Source organism: Salvelinus sp. IW2-2015, linkage group LG24, assembly GCF_002910315.2.
Source record: "Salvelinus sp. IW2-2015 linkage group LG24, ASM291031v2, whole genome shotgun sequence".
Classification (NCBI taxonomy): domain Eukaryota; kingdom Metazoa; phylum Chordata; class Actinopteri; order Salmoniformes; family Salmonidae; genus Salvelinus; species Salvelinus sp. IW2-2015.
Window position 1 is genome coordinate 7010300 of NC_036864.1, and position 12730 is coordinate 7023029.

General features: G+C 47.2%; 1 non-coding gene and 1 pseudogene across 1 annotated transcript; both read left to right on the top strand.

Annotated features, from left to right (window-relative positions):
• LOC111951349 (signal peptide, CUB and EGF-like domain-containing protein 1) overlaps positions 1-12730 on the top strand; it is a 327661-nt pseudogene that overhangs the window by 81883 nt on the left and 233048 nt on the right.
• trnak-cuu (transfer RNA lysine (anticodon CUU)) lies at positions 12033-12105 on the top strand. The gene has a single exon. It is a non-coding gene; the product is annotated as a tRNA-Lys (tRNA).

The window sequence follows — 12730 nt, forward strand, 5'->3', positions numbered from 1 at the left end:
TAGATCAGCACTCCTACTCAGAGATGCTTGAGACTGTACATACAGCCACTGGTCCTGACCACAGTGAGTTGGTCTGATCTGTCCCAGGCTTGGGGTGGAGGGCTTGTCTGAAAGACTGAATTGGATCTTTAAGTCTCCACTGAGAACACCTCTTGGGGTTGTTTAGTGAGCAGAGCTCTGCTTTGGACTGCAGTCTGATTAATGGACCAGTCTTATTAGCTGTGGCTGAATAATGGGTGTTTGTGTGGGGAAGAGCCGTAGAGAGTAATATCTATGAGTCATATATCAGCTTGTTAATTTCTCAAGAGGAAGGAAGCAAACATGCTCTCTGCTACAACCAAGGACGATGACTTAATGGTCAGTCCTACACTAGTCTAAACTAACGTTTAGCATGATTATAGGCATGTCTATGTATTGTGTGGGAGTGCACAGATCAGTGTGTGTGTGTGTTCATGTGTGTGACTCTTGAGCAACCAACCTGATATCCTTACTGACACAGACCCTGTAACCCTGTCACCCTGTCACCCTGTAACCCTGTCACCTGTAACCCTGTCACCCTGTAACCCTGTCACCCTGTAACCCTGTCACCTGTAACCCTGTAACCCTGTCACCTGTCACCCTGTAACCCTGTCACCTGTAACCCTGTCACCTGTCACCCTGTAACCTGTCACCCTGTCACCCTGTACCCTGTCACCCTGTAACACCTGTCCTGTAACCTGTCACCTGTCACCTGTCACCCTGTGTCACACTGTAACCCTGTCACCTGTAACCCTGTCACCTGTTCACCCTGTCCACCTTGTCATCTGTAAACCTGGCACCTGTGTCACGTGTAACCCTGTCACCTGTCACCTGTCACCTGTCACCTGTAACCCTTCACCTTAACCCTGTCACCTGTAACCTGTCACCTGTAACCCTGTCACCTGTCACCTTGTCACGTGTAACCCTGTCACCCTGTCACCCTGTCACCTGTCACCTGTAACCCTGTCACCCTGTCACCCTGTCACCTGTAACCCTGTCACCCTGTTACCCTGTCACCTGTCACCTGTCACCTAACCCGTTCACCTGTCACCCTGTCACCCTTCAACCCTGTCACTAAACCTGTCACCCTGTACCTGTCACCTGTAAACCCTGTCACCCTGTCCACCTGTAACCACCTGTACACCCTGTCACCTCACCTGTACCTGTCACCTGTAACCCTGTCACCTGTCACCTGTAACCCTGTTCACCTGTAACCCTTTCCCTTCACTTTTAGACCCCCACCCCCCCCACTGACAGTCACCGCTCAGATGTATGTCCTTTTAGTGGAAGCACTATAAACAACTCCAGTTAAACAACCCCCTATAACTCATATGCATTCATATCCACAAAGCACTGTACTGCCAACATGATGTTACGATGTCCTAACCTGTCATGTAGAACACCTGGGCATATTAACCATCAGTCGCTTTGGTGGAAGGCGTGGTCAGTGTTACCGTCTGTCCTATGGTCATGTTAGACACTGGCTATATTAACCACTCAGGTCCCTTGTGTGAAGGCGTGGTCAGTGTTAACTCTGTTCCTAACTGTCATGTAGACCCTGTCTATATTAACCAGTCAAGTCCTTGGTGACGGCGTGGTCAAGTTTAAACTCTGTCCTCACTGTCTCATGAGACAACTGTCTATATTAACCATCAGTCCTTGGTTGAAGGCGTGGTCCAGTGTTTAACTCTGTCCTAACTGTTCTATGTAGACACTGTCTATATTAACCACAGTCGCTTGGTGAAAGGCGTGGTCAGTGTTACCTCTGTCCCTAACTGTTCATGTAGAACACTGTCTAATATTGTCCATCAGTCCTTAGGTGAAGGCATGGTCAGGGTAACTCTGTCCTAACTGTCATCTTTAGACACGTTATATTGTCCATCAGTCCCTTGTGAAGGCGTGGTCAGTGTTAACTCCTGTCCTATGTTCATGTAGAACACTGTCTATATTGTCCATCAGTCCTTGGTGAAGGCGGTGGTCGTGTTAACTTCTGTTCCTAAAACTGTCATGTAGACAAGCTGTCGTATATTGTCGCATTGCAGTTCCTTGTTGAAGGCATGGTCAGTTGTAACTGCTGTCCTAACTGTCATTGTAGACACTGTCTATATTGTCAGCAGTCCTGGTGAAGCATGGTCAGTGTTAACTCTGTCTAAACTATCATCTAGACACTGTCTATATTCCAATCAGTCTTGGTGAAGGCATGGTCAGTGTTAACTCTGTCCTAACTGTCTGTAGACACTGTCATATTGTCCATCAGTCCTTTGGTGAAGCCATGGTCAGAGTTAACTCTGTCCTAACTGTGCATGTAGACACTGTCTATATTACCATCAGTCTTGGTGAAGGCGTGGTCAGAGTTTAACTCTGTGCCTAACTGTCATGTAGACACTGTCTATATTGTCCATCATCCTTGGTGAAGGCGTGGGTCAGTGATTAACGTCTTTCCTAACTGTCATGTAGACACTGTCTATAATTAACCATCAGTCCTTGGTGAAGGCGTGGCAGTGTTAACTCTGTCCTAACTGTCATGTTAGACACTGTCTATTGACCATCAGTCCTTGTGAAGGCGTGGTCAGTGTTAAACTCTGGTCCTAATGTCATTTAGACACTGTTCTATATTAACCATCAGTCCTTTGGTGAAGGTGTGTCAGTTGTTAACTCTGTCCTAACTGTCATGTAGACACTGTATATTCAACCATCAGTCCTTGTGTGAAGGCAGTGGTCAGGTTAACTCTGTTCCTAACTTCATGTAGACACTGTCTATATTGTCCATCAGTCCTTGGTGACGGCGTGTCAGTGTTAACTCTGTCCTACTGTTCATTGTAGACACTGTCATATATTAACCATCAGTCCTTGGTGAAGGTGTGGTCAGTGTTAACCTCTGTCCTAACTGTCATGTAGGACACTGTCTATATTAACCATCAGTCCTTGGTGAAGGCGTGGTCAGAGTTAACTCTGTCCTAACTGTCTTGTAGACACTGTCTATATTTGTCCATCAGTCCTTGGTACGGCGTGGTCAGCTGTTAACTCTGTTCCTAACTTATGTAGACACTGTCTATATTGACCATCAGTCCTTGGTGAAGGCATGGTCATAGTTAACTCTGTCCTTAACTGTTCATGTAGACCACTGTCTATATTGTCCATCAGTTCCTTGGTGAAGGCGTGGTCAGTGTTAACTCTGTCCTAATTGTCAATGTAGACACTGTCTATATTGTCCATCAGTCCCTTGGTGACGGCGTGGTCAGTGTTAACTCTGTCCTAACTGCATGTAGACACTGTCTATCTTAACATCAGTCCTTGGTGAAGGCATGGTCAGAGTTAACTCTGTCCTACTGTCATGTAGGCACTGTCTATATTGTCCATCAGTCTTGGTGAGGCGTGGGTCCAGTGTATAACGTCTGTCCTAACTGTCAATGTAGACACTGTCTATATTGTCCATCAGTCCTTGGTGACGGCGTGGTCATGTTAACCTCTGTCCTAACTGTTCATGTAGACACTGTCTATATTAACCATCAGTCCTTGGTGAAGCATGGTCAGTGTTAAACTCTGTCCTAACTGTCATGTAGACACTGTCTATATTGTCCATCAGTCCTTGGTGAAGGCGTGGTCGAGTGTTAAACTCTGTCCTAACCTTGTTTTTTTCATGTAGACACTGTCTATATTGTCCATCAGTCCTTGTGACGGTACGTGTCAGTGTTAACTCTGTCCCCTAACTTGTGCATGTAGAACACTGTCTAATATTAAACCATCAGTCCTTGGTGACGGCGTGGTCAGTGTTAACTCTGTCCAACTGTCATGTAGACACTGTCTATATTAACCATCATCCTGGGTGACGGCGTGGTCAGTGTTAACTCTGCCAACTGTCATGTAGACACTGTCTATATTAAACCATCAGTCCTTGGTGACGGCGTGGTCAGTTAACTCTGTCCTAACTGTCATGTAGACACTCAAAAAGAGATCAAACTCGAACTCTTATATTAACCATCAGTCCTTGGTGAAGGCGTGGTCAGAGTGACTCATATGGTCCAGTTCATGGCAGCTCTCCAAATGGCCACCTATTCCCTAGGAGGCCCTGTTCAATGTAGTGCACTTATAGGAATAGTGCCAGGGTGGTAGTACAAAAGTAGTCACTATATTGGGAATGTGTGTACATTTTGGACAGCCCCGTGTGTAGTAAGTCACAGTACGATCTGTGTTTCTTCTCTCAGATATTGACGAGTGTTCCTTTGAGAGGACCTCCAGCGGACCCACCCTGCGTCAATCTACCCTGGCAGCTTCGACTGCTGGTCGTTCAGGCAGATACACTCTGTACGGCCTCACACACTGCGGAGGTGAGGAGGACACAGGACATGCATGGGATGCACGGCACACCACAAACATGCACAACTTAGAAGATATGGGAAAGAGACAGACAGGTAGTAGAGAGAGGCACTGATAGGAATGAATTGACTGACACAAAGTTGAGAAGCCCTGAGAGGGACTGACAGGAGAAAGAGAGAGTAAGAAAGAGAGGGGAGAGAGACTGACAGACAAGGAGAAAGAGATGATAAGAAAGAGTGAGGGGAAAGCGAGACTGACAAGAGAAAGAGAGAGTAGAAAGAGAGGGGAGAGAGAGACTGACAAGGAGAAAGAGAGGGGAGAGAGAGACTGACAAGGAGAGAGGTAAGAAAGAGAGGGGAGGAGAGACTGACAAGGAGAAAAGAGAGAAGTTAAGAAGAGAGGGGAGAGAAGAGACTGACAAGGAGAAAGAGAGGCGGAGAGAGGATGACAGGAGAAAGAGAGAGTAGAAAGATATGGAGAGAGAGACTGAACAAGGAGAAAGAGATAAATCGTTTTTTCATTGTGTGTGTTGGTGAGGGGTGACTGAGCACGTGCAGACGGCGCTGCCGCAAGCACACTCACACCTCAGTTTCCCTGAATTAGTCCTCCGTACCTGCGGACCCTGCCTGTGTGTGCGATGTGTGTGTGTTGTACCTGTCACACACATGTCGTGCGAGCAGTAGGGCTTGAGGGTGTGTGTGTGTGTGTGTGTGCTGTGATCCACTTCACCCTGTCTGACTGACAGCAGTGGTTCTCATGCTAGGACTTAACAGGCCACTGTCGTAAAGGGCGTTCCATTAGACAAGTCAAACATTACCAGGTCAGTCAGATATAGAGCACTGAGAGGACGATGAGCTGTCTGTCTCAACTTGATGACACACACACCACGCGTAGCACAGGCTTCTGTCTGAGGATGGTCATTCTTGAACTTTGATGATACTCAACCACGTACCACACGCACGCACGCACACACACACACACACACACACCAACCACCACACACACACACACAACACACACACACACACACCACACACACACACACACACACACACACACACACACACCCTCTATGAACTGTATTCTATGTGTTGTGTCTCAGACATAGATTGAGTGCAAGGCTAACAACGGGAGCTGTTGAACACAGCTGTGTGAACAACAGGGAGGCTATGAGTGTCTGTGTCCGCACCGGTCAGAAAACTCCACTGGAACAAGAAGGACTGCACCAGTAAGCACCTAAACGTATACTGTGTGGTGTGGGTGTGTTGTGTGGGTGTGTGTGTTGTGTGTGTGTGTTGTTGTGTGTGTGTTGTGTGTGTGTGTTGTGTGTGTGTGTGTGTGTGTGGTGTGTGTGTGTGTGTGTGTGCTGTGTGTGTGTCTTCTATACACATTAGGAGGGGTGTGGTGTTGTGTGGTGTGTGTGTCTCTATACACATTAGGGAGAGAGTGAGTGTGTCTGTGTGTGATGTCATCGTTTTTTGTGCCTTGTGACGGTCGGCTGGTGGTCATGGTTATGGACCCTCTATGTTCCTTCACAGGGGATGAGAAGGTTTGCCGACGGGAAGCCCAGCGCCGCGGCCCAGCTCTAGCCTGTGACAAGAGAGGAGGGGTGGAGGTGTGCTCACTCTCCTGTCCTTCCCAACGCACTTTCTTCCTCGCAGAGTACGGTGCTCAGTCGTACACACCCACACACCTTAACAGCAAGGAGAACTTTCACTCAAGATGAAACTTCACTCTTTCTCCCCAGCAGAATTCTAGCCTTACCTCGACTCTCTCAATCTGCAATCTCACTCCCTCCTTCTCTGGTTAAATACATTAATCCTCTACCTTTCTCCTGGTTAAACTACCGTTAATCCTCCTACTTTCTCGGGTTAAACTACGTTAATCCTTTTACCTTCTCTGGTTAAACTAACATAATCCTTCTACTCTCTGCGTAAACTACGTTTAATCTCTTACCTTCTCTAGTTAAACTACGTTCTTTATTCAAACTCTTTATCTACTTCTCTGTTAAACTTTACTTAGATCCTCTACCTTCTCTGGTTAAACTACTTTAATCCTCTACCTATCTCTCGGTTTAAAACGTTTAAATCCGTTCTAATCTCTGGTAAACTACGTATCCTTCCTTCTACTTTTTGGACTGGTCTGGTAGGTTTAGCCATGCGCTAGTATTCAGCTACTCTATCAATTGATCAATGCTGTGTATCCGTGGTTTACCGAGCTCAGCCACTCCTTCTCTCTGCCTGCCCTCTATGAGCCAAGCCTAGTCCTCACTCTGCTCTCCATTTCAAGCAGAGCCCACTGAAAGTTTCCCACTTGGATGTGGAGCTCAGATTAAGACCCTTAATCTATCTACCTACCATACCTATCTCAGTCACTGGCCAAAGATCCCATCAGGGGGCATTTCAGCCTAAAAGTATTTCAATCATGTAGTATATCGTCTTGGTGTTTGCCCCCTAAGGGTAATTACATGCATTAAAGCTATTGGCTGTCAATGCAGGCACCCTGTCCTTCTGCGAATGTGCTTAAACACAGACAACATCTGTAAAACAATTCACATTCCTTAATCGGGCCTGCCAGATTCTTTAGACTTGTTTGAGTAGACACTCTCCCGTTTGGCTTGCTAGCTGTAGTGTGAGACTGATGCGATAGCGCTTCAAAACACAAAGGAAAATAATTATTGCTTTTATCTTCTGGAGAATGTGTCTTAATTTGGGGAGAACGGAAAGCTTTTAAATTTCTCTGTGGTTGCATGCAAAGGCCCTGCCGTCTTCTTCATTCACATCCCGTATTATGAGCTCTTGAAGTCTTCATCCCTCATTTCTGACTAGATGATGTGTGTGGCTTATGTGTTGCGTCGGGTCTGGTGTGTGTGTGCTGGTGTGTGTGTGTGTGCTGTGTGTGTTGTGTGTGTGTGCGTGTTGTGTGTGTGTGTGTGTGTGTGTGTGTGTGTGTGTGTGTGTGTGTGTGTGTGTGTGTTGTTGTGTGGTGTAGCGTTGGTAGTGCGTAAGTGGCGCGAACATTCATGAGAGGCAGCATATGATCTGTCATTAATTCTCTCCTCATAAGGAAATGTTATTATGCATGTGTGTGTGCATTTGTTTGCTGTGTGGTGGTGTGTGTGTGTGTGTGAGGTGTGTTGTTATTTTGATGGTAGACTTCATTAATGGCAGTCTGCTTGCTAAACTCTTAAATACTAGAGAAAGTGAGGCCATAGAAAAACTAATACAAGTATTTTACTCCTCCGCACTCCATCAGAACGTCAACTAGCCAAGAGAAACACCACATGGCCATCAGGACGGTTACACACACAAACACACACACAACACACACACACCACACACACACACACACAACACACACACACACACCACACCACACACACACACACACACACACACACACACACACACACACACACACCCCAGGCAGTTAGCGTAAAGGCAGATTGGTCACCACTGCGTCCACCAGACGGAACCCCTCTCATGCACTTTACAGCAAATGCCCATTATTTCTTCATGTCCCATGTCACCCTTCCTTCAGTTGCTGCCGGTTTAATAGCCATAAACAAGTCAAACCAGTGGCAGAAGACAGGGGATACTGCAAGCAAGAGCTAGGTTCTAAACGGAATGACCTTGGATGGACAGGGTTGTAACTGACATTGTACTTGTGTGCTGTGTCCCGCCAGACTCTTGAGAAACAGCTACCGACCACTAACTGTTGGTTGTGCTGGGCAACCTGTGAAGGCACCACAGAAGGAGGAACGCACCACCGCCCTGCTCAACCTGTGCAGGTATGCATGCATCATGGACATTAGTCACGATGCATGCTTTGTTCTATATGAAAGATAGTTAACCTACCACTCAGCTAAAACACACAGCATACCATGAGATCAGGTCTCGCACGCTCCGGTCATGACCTTTTGGCGTCGATGCAGTTGACATCTTTTCACTTTCTCCCGATGCCGTTGAGTTTAAAATTCCTTTCCAATTTCCTTCATTCCCTCCATCGGGAATCTTCACTCCCCTGCCTTTGGTGCTCGCCATGTTTGTCACTCCTTATATTTCCCTTCAGCACTCTGTAGATTTCTGGACAGGGGAAGAGGGCCCTCGCACGGCCAGAGGAATGCACTGAGGAGAGAGAGAGAGAGAGGGGCCAGAGGAAATGCACTGAGAGAGACGAGAGATGAGAGGGCCCTCACACGGCCAGAGATGCACTGAGAAAGAGAAGAGAGAGATGAGAACAGAAGAGAGAGAGAGAAGAGAGGGCCCTCGCCGCCAGAGTTAATTTGCACTGAGAGAGAGGAGAGAGAGAGAGAGAAGAGGGGTGCGATAGGAGATGGAGAGTATGTGTGTGAGAGAAGAGAGAGAGAGAGAGAGAGAGAGAGAGAGAGAGAGAGATGGAGAGATATAAAGACTCACCATCTGGCTGGGGGTGTGAGTGTTAAGTGATATGAAATACAGCTCACCTCAGAGTGCCAATCCTGGACCGTCCACCATTGAATCTCACAGCTCCCCCAGACATATGGTTCGCTTACGGTTCATCTACGCTCTCATCACGGTCTGTCATTCCATGCTCTGATAACTGAAGTGGCAGATGATGCCGACAGTTACGATGATGATGGTGGTGATGATGATGACTGTGACGATGATGATGATGATGGTGGTTACGATGATAATGATCAAGACAGCTTTTATGTGGCGTACCAAACCACAAACAGCTCAGTCCATTCAGCGCCTCTGCTTTTCAGCAGCAAACTGGAGCCAGTGGTGTCCTGGTGAGTATGTTGTTAGTGGTTAATGGACAGAGCCACACACACAGCTCTTCATGGCCTCTCAGTGTGCTGTGTGTTTACCTGGCTCCGATCTCAATGTTCCTATCCACTCAGCGTACCCATAACCACACACACACACACACTCTGACCCTTGCGTGTCTCCAGCACCTCGTTAAAAGGACAGCCATCCCGACCACCCACTACATGACCGACAAACAGACACAAACACACACATTCCGTCTACAAGCCTCCCTGGTGTCGGCTGGACTGCTGATCACCGGGACGATGTGGGTTTTTGGTTTTGCCTTTATTGCCAGAGAGACAGGCAGAGCGTGATGAAGCATTTGGCTGCCTTAGTTCCTCTGTGACCTAAACTTCACCTCAACCAGGGAACACCAATAAAGGTGGCCTGGAGATGCACTCTGAAGTCTGTGATCATATGCCGTGGGCAGTGGACTATCATCAGGGCCAGGAGTTGGTCAGGTCAGATGATCAGGATAAAACTCCTGTCCCTAATTATGATGTTATTCATAGGATGTCAAAAGGTCATTCATTAGTGTATGTTTGTGTCTTTCTCCTTTATGTAAATGAAGATKCGTTACCCCCGCCCATCAAGCAGAAGGCCCGCTTCAAGGTCAAAGATGCCAAGTGTCACCTGAGACCCAGGAACAAGGAAAAACACAGAGAGACGTCCAAGCCGAGCCTGCAAGGTAAATCCTGCTACTCCTAAATGACTGTACAAACTGTACTSTATAACACAGGCTACTCCTAACTTAGAGTGTGCAGCATCAAGTAATACAGACTGAACTAAGACTAAGAAGGTATACATGATGCAAGATACTGTAGCTGTAATATAACTGACAGTTAGATGTGTCCTGAGCTGTGCCCTTACACCTAACATAACTACGAAACAAACAATACTAAACCATGCACAACAGCATCCTATCAACTTCCTCTCCTTATCTTCTTCCTCATCATCCTCCCCCTCTTCTTTCTCAGGGGGTCCGCTCCCCTGTACTGACGACTGCCAGGTGACCTTTGTCAATCTGAAGTGTGACTCATCTAAGAAGCGGCGGCGTGGACGCAAGTCCCCTTCCAAAGAGGTTTCCCACATCACAGCTGAGTTTGAGATGGAGATGAAGGAAGCCTCAGGTCAGTGTGACTGTGCAACCTCAGGTCAGTGTGTGTGTGTGTGTGTGTGTGCTGATTGCATATACCCCACATTTTAGACTCATGTAACCTATTTCTGTATGGGTGTGAGTAATGTGAGTTTTCTGTTATATCGAGTGTGTGTGCTTGTATAGTCCTCTCTGCAGACTTGTGTAACGTGGACTCTGTGTATTTGTTGTGTGCGTGTGTGTGTGTACTGACTGTGTGTATTCCACTCCCCAGACTCGTGTAACGTGGAGTGTGTGAGGGAGCGTATGAAGCAGAGGTTACAGAGTGCCATGCGGACCCTGAGGAAGTCCATCAACAAGCAGCAGTTCTARATCCAGTTCTCTGGTACRGAGTACGAGGTGGCCCAGAAACCTGCACTGCACGTTGAGCAATGCAGCACCGGACAGGTCTTACGGGACGGCAAGTGTGGTGAGCATCCTGTGCAAGGCATCCTGGGATATGGAGTTGTTGTAGCTTACTATTCCAAATACAGGTAACTGCCAAAATAAAGAAAAACACTTGAGTAAATGAGGGATACAAAGTACTGTATATTGAAAGCAGGTGCTTCCATACAGGTTTGGTTCCTGAGCAATTCCTAAGTAATTCATATCCCATAATGCTTAAGGTCATGTATAACATGCTGGGCAGGCCCAGTTGGCCATTATTTTTGTCTACCATGGCAATGCCCCCATCCACAGGGGATGAGTGGTCACTGAATAGTTTGATGAGCATGAAAACGATGTAAACTATATGCCATGGCCGTCTCAGTCACCAGATCTCAACCCAATGGTGAATGTGCATAAAGATGGCTGCCCCCATGTACTTACCACAAATACATTACTCTCCGTTACTCATTTTCTGTATCGGTATAGGCCTACACGATCCCAATTCTAGCTCCAAGACGCCGGCAATTTGAAAAACGGGAAAAGTCGATTGTGCTGATTTACTGGCACGTTGAACCAGGTCGCGCTCCGTAGTTTAAGAACTCTGTGGGTAGTGCTAAAAACAATGCCGTGGTAACTGAATTCCTCCGTTCCTCTGAACACTTAAGAGAGATTCTGGAGCGGCGCTTTGAGACAGCGTTTTCCACCACCATCAACAAAACACCAAATTATGGAATTTCTCATGGAAGAATGGTGTCACATCCCTCCAATAGAGTTCCAGACAGCTTTAGAATCTATGCCAAGGTGTACTGAAGCTGTTCTGGTTTGTGGTGGCCCAACACCCTGTTAAGACACTTTATGTTGGTGTTTCCTTTATTTTGGCCTATACATCACAGCTGCAGTTTGACACCGTGTGTAGGCTAAAACCCACTTCCGTCTCTGTTTATGCAGTGTATGTCGGATATACCATACCATGATATGCAAAACATGTCTCTCTCATCTCTCTCTCTTCCTCTGTGTGTACGTCTATCTCTCTCCCTGTCTCAGTGAGCTGTGGTGTGGGGACGTACTATAGTGGAGACCATGATCAGTGTGTCGTGTGTCCCCCTGGTACATACCAGGACACAATGGGCCAGCTGTCCTGTGAACCCTGCCCCAGCACCGAGGGACAGGGTATCGCCGGGGCCAAGAACGTCTCCCAGTGCGGAGGTGTGTGTGTGTGTGTGTGAGCGTGCTTGTGGCAGTCTTATGTCTGCTGTAGTTTGGCACCACCCTGTGGTTATTAAACGGTATTCCAGTTCTATTGGAGTCCATGGTCTGTTTCAAGGCATTTCCAACTTTGTCCTCTAGAGAGCAGCAAAGACCATGGTTCCTTAGATAGATCAGCCTGGCTAGCTCAGTCGGTAGAGCATGAGACTCTTAATCTCAGGGTCGTGGGTTCGAGCCCCACGTTGGGTGTTTCCTTTTCATTCACAAGGGATTTCATAACCTCACCAGCGGTACGCCAGCAGCATACCACCCTGCATACCACTGCTGGCTTGCTTCTGAAGCTAAGCAGGGTTGGTCCTGGTCAGTCCCTGGATGGGAGACCAGGTGCTGCTGGAAGTGGTGTTGGAGGGCCAGTAGGAGGCACTCTTTCCTCTGGTCTAAACAAAGAGCCCAATGCCCCAGGGCAGTGATTGGGGACACTGCTCTGTGTAGGGTGCCGTCTTTCGGATGGGACGTTAAACGGGTGTCCTGACTCTCTGAGGTAATCTCTCCTCTCTTCTACACCCTCTACTCTTCTACACTTCTCTTACACCCCCAACCCTACCCAGAGTTCCTCCTGATCGCTATCCCAGCATTCTCTGCACAGGAACAGAGAACCGTCTTTCCCTCTTTTGTCTTTTTTTCCTGCAGTCCTCGTTTTAACTTTCCAGCTTTTCCCTTGTATTTCTGTTTGTTTTGGTTTGTTTTTGTGTTGTTGTTGTTGTTGTTGTTTTGGTTTTATATATGTGTTAGAACTTGCAGAAGCGCACAACATGGATGTTTGATATATATGTACGTACAGACATGTTGGCTACAAGTAAAATGTATGTGTATC